The sequence below is a fragment of the Lissotriton helveticus genome, chromosome 1_2 (genome assembly GCF_964261635.1).
Source record: "Lissotriton helveticus chromosome 1_2, aLisHel1.1, whole genome shotgun sequence".
In the NCBI taxonomy this organism is placed as follows: domain Eukaryota; kingdom Metazoa; phylum Chordata; class Amphibia; order Caudata; family Salamandridae; genus Lissotriton; species Lissotriton helveticus.
In genome coordinates this window covers 75,485,117-75,511,904 of record NC_136058.1, presented here as the reverse complement: position 1 = coordinate 75,511,904, position 26,788 = coordinate 75,485,117, and the positions used below count along the sequence as shown (strand labels likewise).

The following is a 26,788-nucleotide window of genomic DNA, read 5'->3' as shown; positions in this document are numbered from 1 at the left end:
AAACAATCAGGGGAATCCGTTAGACACCAAATTGGTCACATTACCTATTTCCAGTTGAAACTAAATTGCATTTTTGAAAGTGTTTAGCACTAAATATGACACATTATATATATTTACCATCCCCCGAAAATATATATTGGTAATTACTTATTATTTTTAGGATATTATATAAAACATCATTCATATTTTATTAAGACAAGTTGATATCTTTAAAGAAAAAATCAACATACAATAATATTAAATAATATAATGAAAAAATCTGAATTTAATAAATAGAATTAATGAATAATAATTTGCATACCCCATATTTAAATAGAAAATGGTACATTAAAAGCACAATTCATTAAATACATAAACAAAATACAGCCAGCATAAAAAAATGAATTATACAAAACTATGAATAATCCCTCTAAACATCTTTATATACCATTTAACAAAAATACCATAACATGAGCAGCCAATATGGCGGAAATGGTCTAAGCAAGCTCCACTCCTCTTCCCGATTATCCAACAGTAATCCTGCCGGGAACCCGTCATCATCACTGGCTGACCTACCTGCCTCCTGCACTCCCCGTTTCTCTGGCTATTGAAACATACCGAAACTGCTGTTGGAAGGAGTGGGAACGAGGCACCGGTGCAGCGGATTGCTGGGGCCTGAGGATAGAACCCATGACCCACTAGGTGTCCATGCTGGAGTGGCAAACTCCCCCAGATGGCTGTAAAGAACTATACTGGGGACCGTGAGTGATTCCTGGAGGTAGACGTCTCGGGCAGCCCTGTGTCTGGGTGGATGGCACCTGAGTGGTGGTGCAGGACCTGGGAGCGCCGGTAAGGCCTGAGAGGTGTGTGCTGCACTACTGGATGCGATCCGCAGTCTGCAGGGCATGCAGTTTGGGTGAGGAGAACTCCCAGTCCTTGAAAATGCTAGCAAGGGGGCAGCCGGGAGCTGCCTGGTGCATGGGGTGCTCACTGTGCTGATTCCCTGGTTGCGGTGGACTGTTACGCTACCCTGGCCTTGGGGGATAGCCTGCTGTTAGTCGAGTTGGTGCTGGGCTATGCTGACCCTCACTGCATGTGCCTTGCTTGGGAGACCACGGGTCATGTGAAGGAGCGATGGGGGCACGCTGCAACACCCGCCCCTCGCTGAAAGCAATGGGTGGATAATCGCTGCCAAGAGTACGACACCTTGGGGCTGGAGGAGTGGCCTGCTAGCGACCACTGGATGAGAACACAGGCCCCTGAGATACTAAGCAGCAAGATTTAGTGCACCCCCAATCGCGTCCCCTTTTTATTTAAGGTTAAATAGTTTTGCCATTCAGGTGCCCGGTGGCCGCCATTTTGAGATACACTTAGGAATAGATAGTGCGTTCTCCCTGGGGACAGTTGTTGTCCCTTAGGGCCTACAGATGCAACGTTGCTCACGGGTTACCGTCTTCATACCTGTTGCCACCCTCCGCCCTTTCTGGTTGGGAGAGCCTGGAACTGTTTGCTCACTTGTGCATCTTCGTGATAGCTCATGCTGCCGTGCTCATGGGCATTTGGCTGGCACTGGCATGTGGGCCCCCTTTCCGGACCATCGCATTGTTGGTTGCCACATCATTGGAGAGGCGTTGAAAAACAACAAAAGAGAGTACCGCACCTGACACTAAATGTAGCTCTGTAGTTGGGTGATGGTGATTGACAACTAGAAAGTGCACCCCTCTACACTTCCTATTGGGGAAAAAATCCCAAATATCATAAGAAAAGAATGGAATCAGCACCCATCAAATTACAAGCATTAATTCTCAATTCAATTAAACACAAATTATACTCGGCAACTTCAAAAAAAGGTGTCTGGTCCAAGTTGTTCTTTACCAAAATACTTGTCGTTTTTATTGAAAAATAGACTAAATCATTTGAATCCAATTTTCATAAAATCCATCAAACCATTTAGCCAACGTGTTGCGTCTCCGAGGAGACTTCTTCAGGGCTCTAATTGTTGACAATCTACCGTATCTAATAATCCAAAGGTAGATGGATTCCTAAGAGAAAATTTTATATTTTATAGAGAAAATTGGATTCAAATGATTTTGTCTATTTTTCAATAAAAACGACAAGTATTTTTGTAAAGAACAACTTGAACAGGACACCTTTTTTTGAAGTCGTCGAGTATAATTTGTGTTTAATTGAATTGAGAAATAATCATTGGAGAGGCATTGACCTGGGGCCCTCCAGGCAATGGGCACAACATAGACTGATGCATTTCATCTTCCCTGGCAGGGCTGGCTTTAGAGCTGTCGGCGCCCTGTGCGACAATCATTTTTGTCCCCCTGACCACCTACTCGGATTCCTTCAGGACCACCTGGCAAAAGTGCCCCTATCTCCCCATAGCTCCTCTCTCACATACATTTCATTTATTTTATAGCACTGGTAAAGACTACATTTGCTAATAAGAATGTATACCTACCCAAACAAACACTTTATAGCAACATTAGGAATGGATAGTGAAAGACTGGGGAAAAAAAACAGAACTTCCTAACCTATTTTATACAGTTTGTATGCAGTTCTTTGATGACAGTCCGTAACAGTCACTGTTCCATATTAGCTTTGTATCTTATGAACTATGGTGACAAAAGGATCTCTCTGACAAAAGCAGTAATCCACTCAGCTATCCACATAAATACAGATCTGTGATCTGCAGAGTATGCTTTCTATGCAGCAAGCAAGCACATTAATCCTCTGTGCTTTTTATGGCAAGTCAAAACTAGATAAAACTCCGATTACACTCTCTAGCAGGAACATTATTCACAAGAGTTATCTTGACATTTTTAATGCTGCCTGAAAACTGTACGCACAAGGAAGTCTGCTGAAAGTACTTTTAAATCGCAAGTTACAGCGCCCCCTCCCTGAAGTCAGCACCCCATCCGGTCAGCGCCCAGAACCAACCTGTGAAAGGTACAGGCACTGACACGCTTCCAGACCCTGGGGCTGCTCATGTTGCTACCCTTTCCCCCCTTCTTGGGTACTGGCAGGCGGGCCTTGTGAGGCGACACATCGTTTCTTCATGTTGGACCTGCCCGAACACTGGTCTGGAATACTGTGGTTCCCTTAAGGGGAGGAATGTGCAGGCCTTATGGCTGCGTGATGCTCCACAGGAAGCCGCTTGTCATCAGGGTGGCTTTCCGTCTTCCTGCTGCTACGTAACTGTTTTGGCGTTCTCCCGGTGTATCTCTCGATTCCTGCATCTTCGTTGTTCCTGCATATCCAAGGTCTTGGATGCTGCATTTTCTTAAAACTTTCACTCCTCCTCACGCTGAATGAAATTTCTTCCTGGCAACCTGGAAAATACATAAAAGTAAGAGGCATTTCATTATTTTCTCAGGGTAACGAGCCGTGGGTGCTCTATCAACATTTATAAATGCGTACATGAGTTGTTCTTGGGAGCATAAATCTCCTTTCTCAAAAGCACCATGTAAAGAAAAGTAACAAACACATTTATAAATGGCATAATATTGGAAACATTGTTTATTTAGCAAAAAAGTCGTACTGACAAATTGCATGAACTTATATATTATACATTTTTCAAAGGAACTCATAAGCTGTTTATCAATTTATTCTTTGCATGCAACAAAATCGACAAATGCGTTGCAGCCTCTTGGGCTTACTCAATGTCAGTTAACACTTTTCCATTTCACATTTTATTACATGTAGATTTCATTGGTCAGCTGCCTAAACATAAACATAAATGATGGACTGCCGATACGGCCTCACACCAAACCATGATTAACATTGTAGCCATTTTATATTGTCTCTTTTCCCTTTTTATCAGAAAAGGATATATACTTCAAGATCACGCACAATAAATACATTTGTTGTGTTCAGAGCTCATTGTATCAGAAACAACATCCTTAAATTACATTACGTCCAATCAGCCTTTGAATGGGCTTGGACTTATGAATACAATCAGCAATTTATCTCAGTTAATATCTCAATATCTGTTCCAAAGCGTGGCACATGATAGATGGCATGTGTATTAATTACATCTCCAATTTAGACATCATTTTCAATTAATTAACTCAATTCATTATCTCACAACCTGTGAATTTCATTGCGCCCTGAATGGGCTTACGTACAGCTATACAAAGACATATATTGCAAATATAAAAGGAGGCAAAGAATCACTAATAATGTTATCAATAAGGAAATAAGACTTTTTTTGTTTCCCAGAATTCAATTCATTATCAAAGGAGGAGAAGAAAGGGAAAAGGAAAAGGAAAAAAAGAAAAAAAAGGGGGGGGGTCGTAATATCCTGATTCGAATTACCACTCCAATATGGCCTTCATCAGACTGCGGTTTATTATTCTTCCCTGTGGACCCCAAAGGGTTAGTTAACATTTTTGTAACTGAAGAAAGTACCGTCATCATAGGTAGACCAGGAGCCAGAGATGTAGTCAAGTAGATTTAAAGGTTCATGTAAGATGGTACAGGGTGCGATCGGGAGCAGCATCCTGCTGCTCATCCCCACTCATTCCAACTGATCACACATTCAAAGCATGCACACACACCCAACATTCTATGACATCACACTCCTCATGCAGGCTGAGCAGCCAGGACTAGGAAGCATAGGATATAACAAAAATACCTATTCTATCCTCTATCTTACATTATTTAAATTTTCATAGTGTCTTCTGAAGTTCCTTCTTGTTTCTTTTTTAGCCAATATGAGACTATAACTCCTCTTCACTGTTAAGATCCCATGGTGTGTGGGTCCTTAGCTCAACTATGTATTGTGATTCCAGTTCCAGATGTCTGAGAGATTTTGCAGAGTGGTGGAAAAAGGGGCGTGGCCTCCAACCACCTCTCATCAGTCCAACTTTGTGGGGCTTACTGGAGGTTAACGGTGGGCAAGTTGGCCCCTAAGGACCCTCAGGTGTGCAGGGGACTTCATCCCCCAACCAAGAGTGTACCAAGGCGCGTGTTTGCAGAGCAGTGGAGAAAGAGTGCGGGACCTCCGGTGAGTTGCCAGCTTCCATTTTAAAAATATTTCAGGAAAGGAGGCTGTGTAGCCCCACTTCCCTTGATTGTTTTGGGCCCCGGGGACCCCAAACCCGAGGGCCTGACCCTTTTATTTTTAAATTGAGAAAAAAGGAGAGGGGACCCCAAACCCCTGGACATGGCTCATTTTTTTTTAATTGTGAAAAAATGGAGGGGCGACGTGCCCCTGACTCCCCCTCCTGATGCCGATTTTGCCCCAGGGACCCCATCCCCCAGGACTAAGCCTTTCTTTTTTTTTTTTAATTATTAACAAAAACGGAGGGGGACATGCAGCCCCCCTCCCCAGGCTGATTTCAGCCCTGGGGACCCCATCCCCCGGCGCATGTACATTTTTTATAATCATTTTCATGGGAGGGGGGCCAAGCAGCTCCCCACCCTATCCCCTGGGGCCAGGCCATTAAATTTTTTTTTTTTCAATAGGTGAGCCCGGCAATTTTTTTTTTAAATAAAAAAAATAGAGTCACAAGATGGCTGCCAACACTTCCTCGTTTGAGATGTTGGTAGCCAATTAGATCTCAGGCACGAGATCGGGAGGGTTCACGGATCCTCCGCTGCCAAATTTGTGTATCTGAGAAATGTTTAAATCTCTCAGGAATTACTGAACGGATTTATACCATTTAACAAAAACAGTGCCAAATTTGGTTTAGTTCTGTTCAGCAGTTTGGTATGTAGCTGCGTTAACAGTTTCCTATGCAAATTAACATGGAGAACATGAGTTTTGCCCCCCCCCCCTTTTTCTCTGCCCCTACTTGATGGATCACCCCAAATCTTTCAACACAGCAGCTGACCTAACCGGCCAATTAGTTTTGAAAATTTTGCGAAGATTCGTCAAACGACGCCAACGATATTAGCAAAAAACGCTTTTCCTATGGAAACTAGGTCCTAACTCTAACTACGTACTGGTGACCGTCAGTAGGTAATATATATACAAAATGTATATATATTTTGAATATAAAGTTTGAGTTGCCTAATTTCTTGGACAATTATACACTTTAATGATCTGGTTTTCTTAAAGAAGCACAAAGGAAATTTTAATGTCTATTGATTTTTACCTGCAAGTTTTTAGGCCTTTCTCATCATTCTAATGGAGGTTGGGAGTATTTTGTGTGACCGCCCGTTTCACTCCTGTGATAAAGCCATATTAGGTGTGACCCTGATACTTCAGCCAAGAACATCCGCTAGAGGAGCCATGGGCTGTGCACGTGCTGTCATACAGAGCGCCCCTACGAGGTCCCCTGTGGACTACGTTGAATATCTGGCAGTGCTGGCACTTCAGACAATGCTGTTCCACCACTCTCAATTAGCTACAAACTGGACTACGCCCTTGCGACTGCGGAGAAAATTGGCACTACTCTTGAGACCATGCGCTCATTGTTCGAAAGCAAAATAGATGTAGTAACGGCAGACTTTATGATGTTGCATACAGATCACCGCAAGCTGGAAGACAAAGTCCACACTGCTGAGCTGACCATCATGGAGCTTTAGCCACGGGCTCAGGAACTGAAATCCTCAAGGTATAAAATGGTGGAGCGAGTGGGATTCTTGGAATGCCGCGCTGAGGATGTGGTGGGCCGTTCAAGAGGAAAAAATGTGCGAGTGGTGGGCCTTCCAGAAGGAACGGAGGGATCGGACACTGTCATTTACATGGAACAATGGCTGAGAAAACTGCTACCTCAGGAGATTCTCCCCTGGCCATTCTTGTTTCGCCTACTACACTACTGTGACAGTTACTCTATTTTATGTGAGACTCAGTTAATATGCAAGACCATGTAGACAACGCTAAGATATTGTTCTTCCCAGATTACACTGTAACAGTGCAGAAACAAAGATCTTCTTTGGTAGCAGTCAAGCCCTGTTTCTGTGAACTTGACATTCGTTATGCACTCCTATTCTGCAAGAAACAAATGTCTTCAGCTCCCCCGAAGTACCTTATGACTGGCTGAAGACATCAGGACTATCAACGGTGGATCAGTCACCCTAGGCGGGTGCCGCAGCCCATAACAGGGCCGCTCAAGGATCTCGGAGCCATTGTCCCCGATCAATGCACCCATCTCAGTCAAGTGATGCACCCGGCCTTGAACAAGTGATACGAGACAGGTGCCAGGCCTTGCAGAATGCTGCTACGATATGTAACACAGTAACAGGCTTTGAATGGACGATGACTCAGATAAATCGAGTAGCTATGATGGCTCCTCAACTACGTGGCCTTCTATGGTGGACTCTGTGGCCCGGCCTGAAGTAATGCTCCAAACACCTGACAACATTATTTGATAATTTGATTGCCTGATTATCGCTGTTTGGTAGTCCCACTTTGATTGTTGGCCACACTCTGACACATCCTCCTTATATTGTATGTAATTTCATTGCCTTCCTGTTTCACGGGTGAGAGATGATCGTTTTGTGGCCGCAGCCTGACATGATTAAAAAATGTTTCAATATTGTTTCACTTTAACTCAGGATACCACAATGTTAAGCTCTGGTATTCCCATGGGTTTGCATATGTCCATCGTTGCTTGTGTGGAACCCTCAATCTTTGGCTGCCAAGTTTCTTCCTCACCAGTTCCTCAACTGGTTGACGCTTGCCGATCTTAGATATTCAGCTGTTTGGGACGAAACATCTACTCTATTGATATTTACATTTTTATGTTTATGGTTCGAATTTTTTCAGTCTTATCCCACAACTCCTCATGGCCCGGACCACAACCGCAGGCTTTTGTTATGTCCAACATGCATCACTATACCCTCCACGACTACTATGCAATGTCCAGATACTGGGAGCCATGTCCGAGCATACATGATCCATTTTAATACTCTCCCATAGAACGTGAGGAGCATGCATACGCCTTCAAGTCACTACTGTTTATTCCTAATTGAAACGCCACTTCACGCACATTATATTATTGCAGGAGACTCATTTAGTACATACAGAAATCACAAAGCTGCAGAGGCGTTGGCTCGGTAAGGGGTTAGCCACTAACTATTCTACCTATGACAGATGTGTGTTGCTATGGGTTAGGCCTGAGACCCATTTTGTGGCAAACAACACTATACAAGACCCAGACAGCTGATATTTCAAAGTGAAAGGCCAGCTTGATGGCCGCTTCATACTCACAGGTTCTATATATGCCTCAAACAGTGTGCCATGGCTTCTAGGGGGGGCTTTAACAATGTCTTAAAGACCTCTCTCGAATCCTTTCCACCACTGTCTCACACTCCTGCAACCTCAATGAACAGCTACCGGCTCCATCATTGGTAGCCAGATGATATTTGGCGATGCCGTAACCCGGACGCAAAGGTCAGGGGCGTCTCTAGGCTCATGGCGGCCCTGGGCAGGGAGCGTAGGTAGGGGGCCCCGGAAGAGGGTGTCCGGGGAGGGGAGGGGCTCAGGGTGTTTGGAAGTGGAACAGAGCAGGAGGCCGCCAAATCCCTGCTATGGGCCGCCAGGCAAATATGTATCCATCCTCAGAGTATTATTATATTAAGGATATATATTGGTGTGGCGGCCCCTGGGGTTTGGCAGCCCTGTGCAGGTGCACAGCTTGCACATGCCTCAGGCCGCCCCTGCAAAGGTGTACTCTTTTGTCTCTACTCTGCACCAACTTCACGTTTGCAGACTGATGGGTACGCCATTGCTACTCCCTTCTATTTCAGAATCAGAACAAGCTTTATTGATTTTTGTCGTAAAATCATAAAAGCATACAATTAAAAACATTTAATTATCACATATGTTAAAAAAGCATATATGAAATAAAATTTACGAAGTCATTTACACAATAAAGAAGGGATACAGTTAGATATGGTCACAGTGATTTAATTTCAGGTAAAGTGGATAAAGTGCAAGATTCAAATGAAAATGTTTTTTCTGCATTTAACTATACATTTTAAAAATGACGTGATTGATTTTATAAGATGTTCATTGTCTAAGAATTGCAGGGCTAAAAAAGCTGGTCTACATTGTCTCATGCCCATTTCTTTTAAAATAGGTAAGATCCATCTCCTTCTTGAATTGAATAAAACTTACAAAATAAAACCATATGAATAGTTGATTGTTGGGCCTGGTCATCACAGGGACATCTACTCAATTCTACAACCCAGTCGTTCATTTTAGGAAAGCTTACTAAGTGATGGTAAGTACTGAATCTAAAGCGCGTTAATATGAATCTATCAAAGAAACTTAATATCATTTCAAGGTAGGGTTGCATCCCAAAAGTGATCTACATCAATTGATTGGACTGAGGGTTTGATTGCTTCGCCCGCAAACCTATTCTCCTAAAATATTCGGGGTGTCCAAGATCGTTGGAAAAATCCTTTATAAAGGTTAACCTCAGGATGTCCAACGCCCTGCCCAACTTAAGGCTGTCTTTTAGAATTTCGCGATTTAATGTAGTCTTTAAAGAAGTCCAGATCCCGTGCCACAAAAGGATCGGTTGGCATTTTATCAAATCTAAAATATAAAGTAACCCAAGCTCGGAGTGGCAAGTATAATTTAAGGTACTGCCTGGAACCGGCAGGAGAAATTTTAGGAAGGTATTCTGGATGAGTTTTGTATCTCGATAACCCCAGACTCCAGCCCAATATGTTGCCATATTGACACATTTCCCCTGGTAGATTTGCAGCATCTCCACAGGTGGTCTTCTTCCCAGTTTTCTGGCAAAATTGGCTAAAGCAGCCGTCGATTTCATAAAGAGCAAGCTTCCGTTTTTCACAGCTTGGGACCATGTCCCTTTGTTGTCAAATAGGATGCCTAGGTAGGAAAATATCTTGGTAAAATCAACCCTTACTATTACCAATGAACATGTCTCTGCATTTGGCACTATCTCTCACACACCTCATGATGAAGGATTTAGTCGTATTTACTTTCAGTCTCAAGTTGCCCATATACTCCGCATAAACAGTAAGAGCCAGCCCCTTGCAGTCCCAATTGTGTTCTTGTCATCAACACTGCATCGTCCGTGTAGAGAAGGGCTTGAAGTGGGCGGTTATTTATTTGTGTCACTTTCAGACCCTTTTCCACCATTGTGCGTTCTAGGCCATTGATATATAATGTAAATAGAAAAGGTGCGAGGGCGCAACACTGTCTAACCCCCCTCTCCACATTACACAGTGCAGTGCATTCACCCTTTACTCCATATCTGACTTTTGCAATTCTGTTCCCATAAAGATGTCTCAAGAAATGGATGAGGAGAGTTTCCACCCCCATCTCAGTTAAGATGTTCCATAACTTGTCATGAACCACGCCGTCAAACGCTGCCGTGAGGTCAATAAATGCAAGTTAAATCCTCCCTTGTTTAGAGCGTGTGTACTTCCCTATCGTAATATTTAGGTTTAGTCCTTGTTCCAGTGTGCCTAGACCCTTGTGGAAGCCAAATTGTAGATCTGAGAGGATATTCATGCCTTCTGCCCAGTCTGGCTGTCGGTTCATAACAGTTTGGCCGATCACCTTAGCCAGAGAGTCCAGCAAAGATATTGGGCGATAACAGGCTGGGTTCTGTCTATCGCCCTTTTTAAATATAGTGACCAGTAGCGACTCCGACCAAGTCTCTATGAAACCTGTTGAGCAACCTGCCGCTAGTACCTAGGTCAGAATATGGCCCCATGGCAGTATGTTTGCTTTAAAAAGGTCTACTGGCACGCAATCTGGTTCTGGAGCCTTCCCTCCCTTACTAGCAGTTATTGCAGAAATGACCTCGTCAAGTGTGAAACATAGGTCTATCAGGTAGTTATCTAAATTACTATCTCCTTTGCGTGTTAATGCATTTATCATTTAGCTTCCTGTCAGTACCTGCTTGTAGACCTTGGAAAAATACTCCACCCACTATTGTTCATCTATTGTGATCTCTATTGATGGTAAATGTTGAGCTGCCAAGAATGGGGCATTTACCATGCGCCAAAAAGCAGTATCCAATATCAAAATAATTCTACAAAGAGCTGCAGTTCAACTGGTAGTTACTAGATGTCCCACACGAGTCAAATGCAAATGCTTGATGAAAGGTCTTCAATGGTTTTGCATTTGACTCATGAGGGACATCTAGTAACGACTAGTGGAACTGCAGCTTGATGTAAGAATAATTTCAATGCTTTGCATTTGACTCGTGAGGGACATCTAGTAACGACTAGGTGAACTGCAGCTCTTTGTAGAATTATTTTGATATTGGATACTATAATATTCACTGCCCACTGCTAATCTCGTCCCATTATGCTTTGCAGGGCCTTTGGTTGGGATTGTTTTTTTGCCCATAACTGTGCTTGGGGTGGTCCTAAGAGGATGGGACCACCACTGAAGTTCAAAAGAATGTGCTTTTTGATTATGATCTTTGTGTTCAAGGTTATCTGCTTGGTCCTCCCCTAGATTAGGGGGGGGGGCAAAATCATCAGCTCTCTCATTGCCTAATGTTTTCATTGTAAAAGTGCACTTTTTTGAATTGATTATATGCTTTTAAGCATGTAAAATTGCTTTTTCAAACAATCTGAGGATGTTGTTGATTTATCTGCTACGCTAAGTGATTAGGCACAGTTTTGGTATTGTACTACTTGCAAAGTGCAATTTGCAAAGTGCGAATTAGTGCAAACTTTGCATGCTCCGTTAGTGTAGTATTATGTCCAGGGTTAGCAGTTAGATTAGCAAGGTCAATAATAGAGATAGAAGTGTGGGTTTTTGTGAATGGCCTCCCCTTTTGCCCCTTATCTTGGGAAGCTAAAGTTTTGGTTTGCTTAGCTTGCTTAATCACTCTTATGCCCTTTTTCTGAGGTATAGAGTTGGATTCACCAGGGATTGACTGGGTTTAGGTCGCCCCTCCTGCTGGTTTATTTGTTAACTCCGGGTTTCTCTGGTGTTTTAACAGGGGTTGTGTATCAGAGTCCTGATCGCTAACTACCATTTCATCAGGCACTATTGTACGCAACCATTCTGGGGTTGCATACCCCTTACCTCCGCCGTGCTAACTGGTATTGTATCCCTTGACTCGTTATCGTCTTGTAAAACCCTGTGTTTTCTCTCATTGAGAGTCTGTTTCACATTTATAATTTGTCTTTCGATCGCCCCCATTGCCCCAGTAAGATAATTTAATAATGTTGCTCTTGATGACCCCTTAGGTTTTGTTTGTGGTGAAGATTGATTAGTCATTGCCTTTCTTTTGCTCATTTTAAAAACGGAATTCGCATCAACATAAATATCAACAAACTAATAGTCTGGGTGGCTTTCTATGTAGTTCACTGCAGTATAGTGTCCTCACCTATGTTTGTCTGTTGCACCACAAGTCCCATCAATAATGCCAACAATAAGCCGTGGGTAAGAGGATTAGAAGCTGTTCTTAGTAAAGACTTACATGACCTGCCCAGCAACAGTCTTTTTATGGTCGTAGGTCCATACACAAACAGGTTTCAACAGTCTCACTCGGGTGGACAAGTCAGAGTTTCCAGGCAGATAATGGAATAACTGGGCTCAAAAAACGGGAGCGGGTGGGCCCAGCCCAGTCTCCTCCGGGCTCTGATGGGTGCAGATGGGCCTGCTCTTGACTCGGGCATGCCCGTGTGCATCCAGCGCTGAGAGAGCCCGCGCTGATTTTTAAAGCGTCTCCTGGCGCTAGTGATGACGTGGGCGGCGGCAGGCCACTTGGAAATGTGGGTCTCTCCGTCCCGACTCTGGGGATGTGGCGGTGTGTCAGCAAAACTACGTGAGGTGGCACAAATGGAACAGCAGTAAAACGGGCTTCCCCTTTTATTATACAAGTAGACTACCTGGGCTGCACACATTCTGATCACAATCCCCAGACTCTGCAGCTGCGGTGGGCGGTTGATCCACCCCCTCATATCCACCTGGTGCTACCATCTTGCACTGCAGGAAGACCCCTCCTTCCTAGCCTCCCTTGGTTCGGCGATCATGGAAAACTTTGGCATTAAACCCAACATTGCCATCACAAAATTGATAGATCAGGATGCTTTCAAGGTCACGACACAAGGACACTGTTTGGGAACATGAAACAATTACTAATCAGAGACATTTCTAGAATAGAACACACGTTCCTAGACCTTGAAACTCAGACAGTAGATAATACCAGTAGCACATGTGATTTAAAGGACATGCGAGCTGAACATGTCATGTTATTAGAACAATTGCGTTATCTTAACTATGCTGCAGATTCGTCCTGTACGCATGCCTCAGCTGACAGATCGGGGGGGCTATTGGCATGGCTTATTCTTCTGGACCGGCCTCAACAGCCTGTTCTGCTACAGACTCAGTCCTTTACATACATCACGTCATACATTCCGAAGTTCTGTAAAGCATACGCACCTCAATTAGCCCCTCACCTACTGACAATGTACGAAGAGGCCTTCTCCATTGAAAGTCTTTCTCCCTCCCACAGAGAGCCAACTGTCATTTTCATCCCTCAGTCAAATAAGGACACCCTGCTTATTAACTCCTACTGACCATTAACCCTCCTTAATACCACTTACACGGTATTAGCCAAAATTACAGTGCAATTGCACCCTTGTCCTGACCCTGATATATTCTGAGCATAATGGGTTCATCCCCACGCGGATTTTTGCAATGTATGACCTACACTCCGCAAAGCTGGCCTCACGCCGGCTTGCTGGTCTTACATCTAGAAAAGGCCTTTGATGAATTGGAATGGCACTACTTAATACACTTCTTACTATGTTATCAGCCATCGGTTTCTTTGATTAGTTAAATTACTGCACACTAACCCCTAATCGGGGTCAAGACGGACCCCCTATTTTAAGATCCATTCCTATACAAGGGGGGCATGGCAAGGCTGCCCGCTATGCCTTTATTGTTTTCCCTGGCAATTGAACCACTTGTGCTTGCAATGTGAGAGCGGGGAGCACCCTGGGGCATTCCTTAGGTGACAGGGACACATGTGATCTGGCTATATGCAGACGGTAAACTGTTCCAGTTTAGAGACACGTACAACATCCCCACCACAATTGCTTTCACTCTCGATCAATTTGCGTCTCTCTCTGGGCTGAAAGTCAATTGAAATAAGTCCTGCCTGTTTCCCTTTCTGTAAGATGTTCCCAATCCACACTTTGTTAATAGCGGGGCGCACTTGCCTCCCAAATCCAGTCAATTGCTAAATGGCTGAAGACTTTACACCTGCTGGACACTGCCACATTCTCACCTGCTTGGAGCCACCCCACTTTTTACATCTGTTTCATACTTGTACACAAATGTGAGTGCCGGACTCCCTGCTGCTGGGAGGGGCCTATCCCTGCTACCGCTGGTGTCTCCACCTTACTGAATATGTGATCACCTATGCAATAGGGTTGGAGTTGCTTGGCATGCCAAGGGTTGGGGGATTCACATTGGCAACTGAACTGATGTATTGGCATGCAGCAGACTTGCACTCGTTGGGAGACCTATACTGGGATGGTACTCTGGCACCATACAAGATACTGATGGAGGAAGATGGTCTACCGCCAGGCCAATTCCTACTTCACAACTCACTGATTGCCAAACTGTGGAACCATTGGGGGACATGACCACTGAACTATCCATCCATCTAACGATCCAAAATCTGCCTGTGATGGGAAGGGGTAGGCACCTCACATAATGGTTTGCTGATTTGCTTTGCACCCACAGTATTCCACAGCTTATTACTCTAAGACAATGCTGGGAGACTGATTTAACCTGCCCATGCACAGATAAGGAATGGGCCGCTTTGTTAGAGAGACTGAGACATGTGACCCATAATGCCTGCTTCAAGATTATTCAACTTTATATAGTACACAGAGCCTATCTCACCCCCGCCAACATGCTGCTTGCCCTCGCTGTGCTCAGACATATGCCAACTTGTTACACATGCTTTGGGCCTGTCCATCTCTACATACCTATTGGGCCAGTATCACATTATGTCTAACCACGTGCACTGAGCGCCCGAACCTGCACAAATGGGAAATATGCTTCCTGGGATTGTATTGCAGACACAAGAAACACAGGGTTACTTCCCCTTTCCTAGACTTGTGATTCATTGCAGCTAAGCGCCTTATTACACATAGGTGGAAAGCGTCTGATCCCCCTAAGTTTGTAGCCTGGACCTGCTCAATGCTTAACAGTGTGCAGTTTGTTGCCTGGGCCAGCTCGTTGCTTTGTATAGAGAAGACTCACTCGGACTCAGGAAGTATCCCATTGCCTCTTACTAGGGCTCTATGTTATCAAACATGCAGTCTGATCACTTGTACCAGGCAGGCAATGGTGCTGACCCTTTGTAAGAAGCTCCAGACCTGGAGCCTAGGGTCACTGCTAACGATTCTTCCTCCGAGTTTGTTATGTAGCCCTGCACTCACACGTTCCCAATACATCTTACTTATAGGCAATTAACAATGTATCAGTTGGGTGTTATGAGCTAAGGTTCCAGGAAGGGGGTCATTGAGTAGAGGTCATGTACGTCCTTAGCTTATAGTTGCTATTGTTATACCGTTGTTTGTATTAAATTATTCTGTTGTCACTAAAATCAACGGTTGGACTGATGCCCCACCTCTGTTCTTCTAACACAGGTGTTGATATACTTGATTTCCTCTTAGATACACAGAGACATGCCTTTTGGACATATATCATAATATAGTACTATTCGTCAAGGTCCATCTACTTTATAGGCTTATAGGGCCTGTCTATTATTGTAATCTAGCCATGTTATTGATGTGCTTTGTGTGTTACAATATCAATTACTGATTGTCTGATGGCCTGTCTCTAGCTGTATGCTCTGCTATCCGTCATTTGAATTATCCTTGTATCACAAAAATGGAAAACTCAAAAAGCAGATTCAAACCACAACAAAACAATTATATAACATTAAACGTATACATTACTCCAATAAAATCTATAATTGCTGCACCTTTTCTACAACATACTATATATAAAAGTAGTACTCAAATAAACAAATAATTTAACATGTTTGCATCAAATATAAAAAAATAAATGTAATAATAAATGTTTAAAAAGCTATACATTATTAATTCTTATTATATAAAATGTATAATAAATCTTCACCTTAAATATAATTGTAAATACTATTTTTATTAATTAAAATTATATACAAAATCGAGGATAATCATAAAAATTTAAAACATTATAAATACTATCAATTACTACATATTAAAATAAATAAATACCATTAAACCATAAATATAATATACCAGTTCTTGCAAGATGTAATAAAAAATTCAAAATAAAATAATTTCAAAAATCATTATTTTAAAAAAATTACTTATTTTCACAAACCATATTCTTCATATTTTTACTACATTTTACATCAGATTTATAAAAAATGTATTACAAAAATATTATCAAAAAATATGTATTTTTTCACAATATTAAAAAATATATTTTGCCATAAAATAGAAAAAATATATTCAAAATTATAAAATGATACATCAAATTTTAAATAAACATTAATATTTATTTAACAATCTCCCCATCCTTTTCCCCTATAAATCTCCCCATCCTTTTCCCCTATAACATTCACTCATATAACATTATAAAACTTATATTATAAAAAAGCCATCTAATTCATTCTTAAGAAAATATTTAGAAATTAGATGAAATAAATAAAAAAATAAAAATGAACAAATTAAATAACGTACACTAATTAAATGCTAAACACAGCATACTAAAACACCCATAAAAAAGGATATTATATACAACAATGATTTAGAAAGCTATATTTTTTAGAACAATATAAAAAACAACACTTAAAACAATATTCTTACCTTTGATATTTCTTTGCAAAATATTTTTAACATCACAATATTCTTGACATGATATTTTTGATTCACAATATTTTTTTTCTATATATTTTGTCAAAACTCCCTGTAGAAAGGAGCTAGGTTTCATTGGCTAACTATGTTCTGCAGAGAACCTGCAATGTTATGTCCGAGGTGGTAGGACCACCGAAGGTCTCGACGGAAGCGCTCTGGGCGACAGCCGGATTACGTTCCATGCATCCTGTACTCAGACTGACCACTGAATGACTGCCGACTCAGCCAGCCTCACTCCGACTGCTGACTGGCGGTCAGAGAAAAACAGCATCCATAGGGGAATAAGGGGATCTCAGACCATCGTCCGAATTTTGATGTGGGTTTCCGATGTCCCGACTGGCGGTCCTACGGGCAGCCTCGAGTCATCATAAATTAAGGATTTGGGGTGCATACCCACCCCATAGTCACCCCAATCAGCTTCTCTCCAGCATTCTCAGCTGTGGATCCGTTCCTCCAGGTCCCCCCTACACCTGGTTAGCTGAACCCCGATGACTAAGATTCTGTGGAAGCCAGAATTAAGGTAGGCCCTTCGGTATTATATTTTATTCCCATTGACTGGACTGTGCACATTCCGCCACACTCCAGAAATTGTGTACATAGTGCACAAGGCATATCCCCACATATGTCATGCATGTGTGTACAATATGCATGTTTTTTGTGAGTTTTGTACACATTGACAGCACCATATTTGGGAACCTGTGTTCCGCCGTAGCTGCGACTGCTGCGGTAGCATTGTAATATAGCGGGGGGGAAGCGTCCCACCCTCGGGGGCCAGAGAGGGTTCACGAGGACGGCGGTCGGATGGCTGGTCTGATCGGCATTGTAATGAGGTCCTACGTGTGGTCATTTAAAGTTTGAAAGAGCATGACGTCTGCCATGAATTGATCCACAATGTTTTGTTTGACATATATTTGTGGTAAAATGTGCTTTACCTCTCTTCTAGGGTTACAAAATATCACTTAAATAAAAGCAGTATCCCTCTCTATGTGCTTGCTCCAACGGTGGTGCACAGCATTGCTTGCATATGTACACAAGCACACCTGTATTGCACACTGAGAAGAGCAGTAGTTATAGGGACTACTGATTGCTTGGTGTTGGACAGAGAGAACCTTATTTAGAGTGTGGCTGCAAGGTATTAGATCAAAAAGTGGCAGATGTCTTGTTCACCCGTATCTAGAGTGCCATTGGCTATAATGCATTTATAATATGGTTGATAGGATATCTGCCCTGTTTTTGTCAGAGTACCCTGTTGGCCAAACTCTAAATAAGGCCCAAAGCCGGGATGTAATAGTTTCAAAAATAATAAACCTGCTGTACGAAATTTCTGTTCACAAAAAACTGTCACAAATTACGCACCAACGTTTTGTGAATGGAAAGAAATTTTGCGAATCAACCTAAGTACTAATAGCTCAGTTCACTAAATTCCCAATCGTTTTAGGTTGCATAATTTGTAATTCACTAAGATAGGTTGCCTTCAAAGGGATGGTGGCCAGATGGATTTAGCAAAACATCATGGCATTTTAAGTAAAGTCAACTTTAAAAAAAAAAAGGCAGCACGTTTTCTTAAGGGAAGCAGGCTGCACCTAAAAAGAAAAGTTTTTTTGGGGGAGAGTTCAGTGATCCTGTGGAACGCTGACTACTCCCTAACAAACTTTTTTTAACAAATTGACAACTTGTGCAATTGAGTTAACACCTCCTTTAAGTTGTCAATAAAATGTCAATATTTTGTTACCAAATTTAGATCGCAAAACATTAGTACATACGTTAATGAGTCGCTATTTGGAAGGGAATCTCTAAATACATCCTTTCCAAATACTGCAGACCTGAAGTTTGTTAAAGGAGTCATTCAGTGTATGACCCCTAAGAAGACATTTTCACACAAACGACATTCTGGAATGCCTATTATTGATGATTGCTAACGAAGCAGGTCAGGAAAAGAGAACTGTTTTTATGATCTGGCTTGACAGCGCAGTCTTTTCCAGACAATTATGTGAGCATTAGTAGAGAGGGGCTATGGATCCGCCCTCATGTTAGGAGCCAGGAGGACATGTTTTTGGTTCGGCAGCAGTTGTGTGCTGCCACAAAAAAGTGACTGCCTTCTGCACAGCTGTGATTATTTTGCTTATTTATCCAGCTCCCTTTGTTGGACTTTCAGGGGCTCACTGCAATGCTATTAAAGTTTCTTAGATACCTATATAATCTATGTTGCACAGATGGGAGGTGATCAGTCATTAACTTCCGTGGAGTCTGGCTTCGGAGTGCAACTTTAAAGCTGACCTTTTAACCTATACAAATATTGTTTTACAGTTCTTTGCTTACACACATATATATCAATTTCCATGCTATATACTTGTAATGGTTCACAGTACCATACAACATTATTCTAAAACCAGACCTTTTGGCATTGCCAGCTTATTACTGTTTTTCTCTGCACTGAATGTCCCCTTAAAAGCGCAGTAAAGTTAAATGTGATGTATTTCCCACCGTATGGCCCCTTTGGATTCGGAGCGAGGGTAGGCTCACAAGCAAGTTGCTGCCACCCTTCTGAGTGGAGCAACATTGTGCTCCCTTTTCAAACCCGTCCGGCCGTAGCTTCTATACTGAAGGGTTTCCAATACGCCCAGTATAGGTCTACTAGGGCCCCACAACAGGCTACCTATAATACATTTTTGAGTCTGTCTGTAATTGTGCACCACACTTCACATAGGTCCTGAAGAAGTGCCACCCGATTCTTTCCGAACACCCTGGCACGAAACAGGTCGCCCCACTTTAGAGACTGCCCGCCTGGAACATTACATTCCCATAGGGCGTCCATTCTTTTTAACTAGGCCGGATTCAGGTCCACCATTAAAATTATTGAGTATAGGACTGACCCTTACCTATTTTAAACCACTACCCACGTGCACACAACCCGCCACGGCCCCCACACCCGCAAGCACCCAACGGCTTCCTTAAAAGATCTCCGACAAAGAGCCCCGGAAACGGTGAGCCCGTCGAGCATTGCAGTGCCGGCCCGACGAGGAGCAAGGCCCAATGATGAAGCATGACACCTTTCGGGGTGTGTGAGGGCAACATGACAAAAGCTTTGTCTTTTCCCCTTTTCCCTTCAACTCCCCTTTAGGAACTGCACCCCCCCCTTTTTTTGCTTCCCTTTAAAACTGCCCCTTAGTTGAATGTTTTCCCAATACAATTTGGTGTAAATAGCAGGTACTTCATTTAGATCACAATCCACGGTAGAGGTGCTTGGGATTTGTATAATGCTGGCGTTGCTTAGTCTCTGCAGCTAAAAATGCTAACTATTTAAAAAGATGCAACTCGTCACTGTCTATTTAAAATAGCCTCTGTTGCATCACAGACTTTTTAATGACTATGTATAGGAATAGATTTGGCTGTGTACTCATCTGATAACATCCACCATTATTACTCCTTGTCCTACTGAAATAAAACGTAATGAAAATGCTATGGCTTTTATTTCAATGATATCGGACTTTTGATTTGTATAGGACATTTTCGTTATTTTATTGTTTCCATTTTAATAACTGCCATGGTGTTCCTACTGAGATTAGGTTAGTCATTCTCTTATCAGCGTAGCAATGTTTCATAAGGGGAATCAAATGTTTGTTCGTTGCCTAGAAACTAATGATTAGCAATTACAGTGATACAGTCACGTGCACTCATGGTGACAGTAAAAACCTTGTTGAATACTTGGCATAGCCTTTATTAGATTTAGATGAATTTTATGTTACATCTCTTTGCAGGATTCTTTGAGCTTCTGCGTGTTATTTTGTTACTAGCTATATTAAGCTGGGGCCTACTAAGCAAAGGGGCTTGGGTGCATATACATAGATGTATATTTGTAGTAGACAGTGGAAATTGCCAATGTGTATTTAAAGCTAGGACAGATTTTCCATCGAAAGAGCGTTTTTGTTATACTAATAACTTTGGGGAAGCAATACAGACAAGCTTTTGCAATGCAATAGGTCTCGCATTTGCGAGAGTTAGAGCTATTGGCATTGTAAATGGTAATATATTTTACCCTTGTGTTTTGTTTGGGGTGTTGTGGCTGCAAGTGGTGTGGAGTGGAATTATGTGGGTTAGATTGAAATTGTTATTTGTGGGGTTGTGTGGGGTGGTACTGTGTGGTGTTTAGTGTATTTGTGTAGTGGAATTATGTGGCATGGTGAACAGGGGTAAGAGCTGCAGAAAATAGAGTTAGATGAAGATAGAGATAGAGAGGGATAGGTAGTTTGTGTACAAAGTGGTGAATGAACTCTAGACAGAGGATCAGCAAGAGTGTGTGAGAAAGAGAGAGAGACGTGAACAGCAGGCCACAGAGGTATAATGAGGGAGTGTTTGTGTGTGCAGAAGACACCCGTAGAAAAGGAGGACAGCGTTGGGACAATATATATTACTGCATTTAATCCCTGCAAACTTGAAATACTCAGCCAAATGATATTCCAACCGATCACCTTTATCGCTGAATAGGAAGGAGTAAAACTGGTGCAATTGCAAAATAATATAACAGCGTATAAGGGAGGAACACTATCAGAGACCGGAAAATATTAGCACAACTTCGGAGGGCCAGGCTCCAGAGCAAGAGTTTGCCCTGAGGAGAAGACACATGCGATCCATCTCAAGAACCAGCCCTTGCATGTGCATCCATAAGCCATTCATTCAGTGTGTGCTCCATGCTTCCTTGGAAAGCAGCGACAGTCCCTCTCGGCCAAATTGTTACAGGACCTTGCGTAGACACTTCTTGCAGCTGCCAAGTACCACCAAGGCTTTCAGAGTTGAAGAACGGCCACTAGTAGTTGTGGGATTCGTTCAGTCATCTGCCAACTCCCCCTTGTGTATGTAAACAAAACAGGGACGTATGCATTAGCAGATATGACGCGGAAATTTAAGTAAGCAAGTTTTTTTTTGTAGTTTTATATAGCGCGAACTCGACCTGATGGTATCTGTTGTATAGGTATTTCTTCCTCCTCCAAAGTTGCTCACACCTCTTCTATGTTTACTGTGTCACGTCACATAGTTCCATCATGGAATTCCCAGCTGGTATTTATGTGACGTCACACATTCCTCTCGGCATTCAGCTGTTCCGCATTTATTGATCGCTGACGTTCTGCCGGTTCCCTGTGAGCCTTATAATTATACCTAATAAATCCTTAAACTAACTATCCTGTGTCAGGCTTTAACTACAACAAGTGGCGACGAGGGAAACGAAACGAATCTGAGGAGAAAAAGGCTCACGAAGGGTAATAGTGTAGTAGGGTATAGTGTGTTGTGAATAAACAGTTAAAGACTAAGAAATATTCAGATGAAGTCAATAAAGTAAGGGGCAAGGAAGTGGAAAAAGGTGACTGGATTCTCGTAAGAAAACCATTCAAAGTGAACAAAGGAGAATCCGTTTTCAGAAGACCAGAACAAGTGAGCAAGGCATCCAAAGGGGCAGTGTATATTGATGGAAAAGGATGGCGCAGCAAGGACGATGTTGTGAAATTAAAAAAAGGTCAGGAATCGCTAATAATGAAGGGAATGGAGAATGAGGAAAGCCAAATGGATGACAGCATTCTGGAATGGGATGAAGTGCCTGTGCACCACAGTGATCAAATAACCAACGACAATGACAGTACTCAGGGACAAGAGGAAGAGAGAAACTCAAACAGGGATGGTGGACACGAGAACACAGAAGGAACATTATGTGTTTTGAGGGGATCCAAAGAGAGAGAGGGTTGCAAAAGAAATGAGAATGTAATGGACAACAGATGTGTTGACATACGCACCCATACTAGGTCTGGTAGGGAAATATGTATTCCCAAACGTTATGACAGTTATGTCTTGGAATGATTATCCTGTACCTCTGTGACAGTTACCTATGACAAAATGTTTTGTTCGTTCATTATTGAGGAAGGGAGATGTTGTATAGGTATTTCTTCCTCCGCCTAAGTTGCTCACACCTCTTCTATGTTTACTGTGTCACGTCACATAGTTCCATCATGGAATTCCCAGATGGTATTTATGTGACGTCACACATTCCTCTCGGCATTCAGCTGTTCCGCATTTATTGATCGCTGACGTTCTGCCGGTTCCCTGTGAGCCTTATAATTATACCTAATAAATCCTTAAACTAACTATCCTGTGTCAGGCTTTAACTACAACAGTATCAAAGCGCTGTACATGTACATGAGTTACATTATAGTATAGACAGGCACATTCATTTTCAGACAAGTGACTTGCCACAATCAAAGGATGTTGAACCGACGCTGAGACTCGAACCCGGTTCTCCAGCTTCAAGGCCGGACACTCTATCATCCTCTCACAGTGATGTGGAATACAATTCTGATTTATAAAAAGTAAACACTGAACTAAAGAATGTTATTTTCCCATTCCTTTGTGAGTACACTTATTCGTTGTTTTTCTATGGCAGCTAGGCCATACTTTTTTACTGTACACTCGCTTGTTGTCTATGAATGCAAGACAGTAAACATTTTCAACAAGTAGAAGGTTTATGTATAGTTGGTTTAAGCATGAATACAATTTATACATTCCTATCTTCATGTAGCATTTATAGTAAATACTGCATCGCTGCTTTGGCTGTAAAATAACCAAGCCCATTTAAAGTGATGGACAAAACAAGGCTGTGGCGCCTCTTCCTAAGGTGTCCCTGCATATGACGTCATTGTGAATTTAAATTTAAGGGGATTTATAATGCGCGCAGCTACTAAATAGAGTGTCCCGGCGCTACATAGTACACTGCTGATGACGGTGACCAGAAAAAAAGTGAATACACACATTTTCTTTCACTGGAAAACCATGAGTGTGGTATAGAGCTTACGGAACTTTACTACAAGCCAATCCACTTTTCAGATCTGTTCAAGTGCGACAACGCACTTCAGTCCGAACACAATGAAAACAAATCTACCTCTCCTTCCCCCTGTTCTGATATTTCTCCACTAACAATCATTATTAATTCATCCTTTGTGGCAGGCGTAGGCCTTCTCGCTTTTGCGGGAAGTTTTGTATGACTCGAGGTGCTGCTTATGTCTGCGTCATTGCGCAACAAGCCTCCTGCATTGGCAGCTGATGCGTATCTAGGCAAACTTACCTTTTGTGAGAGTCGGAACAGCCGCTGCTCGCATCATGCCCACAAATTATAGCGGGATACTGCATTGGGGGGCGCACATGAACGAAGCACACAGCCGCGGCCGGCATGTTCGCGGGAGGGAGGGGGCGCGGGTGGGGAATTAATATAAACAAGCAGCATGCGCTGCCCACCCCTCACGCACACCGGCTCCTTGCGCATATGATGTGACGCCGCCATGTTTACGTCAGGCAGAGATGTGCGAGACAAAGAAAGAGTGCGAACAGTGCGGACGAAAACTGTAGTTTGACCCCTGCTTCCCGACTACACAGAAGTCAGTTTGACATCAACAGCCAGTCAAAACCAAGCTAACACCAACATTCAGCAAATGGCAAGTGGCAGGAGAAACTACCGGCCGCTTGCCAACACATTGAGATTACTTTATGCTGAGTGGGATTTCAATACATTTAGCAGAAAGCTAGAACTTTACTCACAAAACGTGCTAATGCTATTTGGTGTAAATGCGTTCAGCCGTTTTTGAGAAATTTGCGTTCAAAGAAGTGCTCAGGGTGGTCATAAAGGGGTTAAAAAATAAGTATTTCTGGACTGTGGCAGTCCAGATATGGTTTGATTGGATATTTTAAAGGGCACTAGTCAATTCATGATTGGCAATATGTTGTATCAGCCATTATAGGACTCAAGGACATAGTCCCAGCATCCTGAAATTAATAAAACAATATATAAGGGGTTAGGGTGAGCAACCTCTGACCCCAAAGGGTATAGGGGGTCCCAAAGGAACTACCCCATGGATTGGCTGGCCACAACATGGGCATCATGTTGTATTAAAATTAAAGCTGAAGACCGACAGATGCACTCAATTTTATCACTCAAATACCACCTGGACGTGCACAAAATATAACGTGCTGTCTTGGTGTGTTTTCTGTCCATGTGAGCACTGTGAAGAATGCTTGTAAATAAACAGCAGGCAAGCAGGAATAGAGGTAATCGTGATCTTTATTGTAATCACTAATACCGAGACCTCATCCTCCAAAGCTCAGCATGAAACTGCCTTTAGTTCAGACCTAAACCTTCTTATCTAGTTACATTCCAGCCTAGAACACTGAGCATGTGCAGGAAAGGGAACAAGTGAGAATAGCCCAGCTGATGCTGAACACTACAACACCTCCCTTCCATCAACAACAAAACAAAAGATAAAACGTAGTAAGAAAAAGAACACAAGAAAGTCATACAAAATCTTTCAAACGAAAAGGAGCTGATTTTTCTCTTTCAGATCTTCTCACAGAATTTTCCATGGAAGAAGCGGAAGGAAGAGGAGAGTCAAGTTTACCACCATTAGAACAGCATTTGGCCACTCTATTGAGATTCCAGACTTTGTGATCTTGCGTCCTGACAGCATTACCTAATAGTTTAATAACCTTCATGGGTTGGCTAAATTTAGACACATCTCCTCTCAGGTAATTTTATCCTCACCATGTCCCCAACATTAACCGTAGTTTCCTTGACAGCTTTTCTAATATCATACCCCTCCTTCCTCCTAAGCATTTTATCAAGCTCCCTGTGCCTCCAACCACATGTTTTATCATCCAAAGCAACAACACCAGCAAGCTTCGAAGAAATCCAAGAGGGCTGGAGATGGGTAGAAGCTGACCTTCCTTTGAACAAAGGAATAGGAGTTACCCCCGTGGAAGAATGAGCCGTGAGCCTATACTCACAAACTTTCTTCTTAATAGCTTGTTCCCAGTCATAACTGGAGACCTTTGCTAGCTGCATAGCCTCCTTAAGTACCCTAGTGAACCTCTCAACAACACCATTACTTTCAGGATGATAAAGAGATGCTCGTTTATGCACAATACCTCTTTCATTCAAGAAATGTTCAACAACACCTGAAGTGAACTGCACCCCATTATCAGTTAGTACCGAGTTAGGAAAACCTTCTTCCGCAAATAAATGATCCAAAAATGACATCACAGACGAAGAATCCACTTTATTAACCACTTTGATAAAAGGCCACCTGGAAAACATGTCAATACATACCAGTACATACTTATCCAAACTCTTAACTTTGACAGGCCCTAAGATATCTAAAGAAATGTCAATCCAAGGTCCTGCAGAATGTTTTCTAATCGTCATCGGTTGAGTCCTGCACTTGAGACCACATGTTTTATCATCCAAAGCAACAACACCAGCAAGCTTTGAAGAAATCCAAGAGGGCTGGAGATGGGTAGAAGCTGACCTTCCTTTGAACAAAGGAATAGGAGTTACCCCCGTGGAAGAATGAGCCGTGAGCCTATACTCACAAACTTTCTTCTTAATAGCTTGTTCCCAGTCATAACTGGAGAACTTTGCTAGCTGCATAGCCTCCTTAAGTACCCTAATGAACCTCTCAACAACACCATTACTTTCAGGATGATAAAGAGATGCTCGTTTATGCACAATACCTCTTTCATTCAAGAAATGTTCAACAACACCTGAAGTGAACTGCACCCCATTATCAGTTAGTACCGAGTTAGAAAAACCTTCTTCCGCAAATAAATGATCCAAAAATGACATCACAGATGAAGAATCCACTTTATTAACCACTTTGATAAAAGGCCACCTGGAAAACATGTCAATACATACCAGTACATACTTATCCAAACTCTTAACTTTGACAGGCCCTAAGATATCTAAAGAAATGTCAATCCAAGGTCCTGCAGAATGTTTTCTAATCGTCATCGGTTGAGTCCTGTACTTGAGAATTTTGTCACTAACTGAGCACTGGACACAATCCTCACAGACCTCTCTATTTGAGTATCCATGGCTGGCCACCAATACACTTCTCTGACCCTCTCTTTTGTCTTGGCTATACCCATATGACTGGAGTGAGCATTGTCAATT

General features: G+C 42.5%; 1 long non-coding RNA gene across 1 annotated transcript; it reads right to left on the bottom strand.

The window, feature by feature from the left end:
* Window positions 1-243: 243 nt before the first annotated feature.
* LOC144807766 (uncharacterized) lies at window positions 244-24,136 on the bottom strand. Its single transcript, XR_013606431.1, has 2 exons — window positions 23,915-24,136; window positions 244-3,317 (listed from the first exon to the last, which is right to left on the bottom strand). It is a non-coding gene; the product is annotated as an uncharacterized LOC144807766 (long non-coding RNA).
* Between the last annotated feature and the right edge of the window lie 2,652 nt (window positions 24,137-26,788).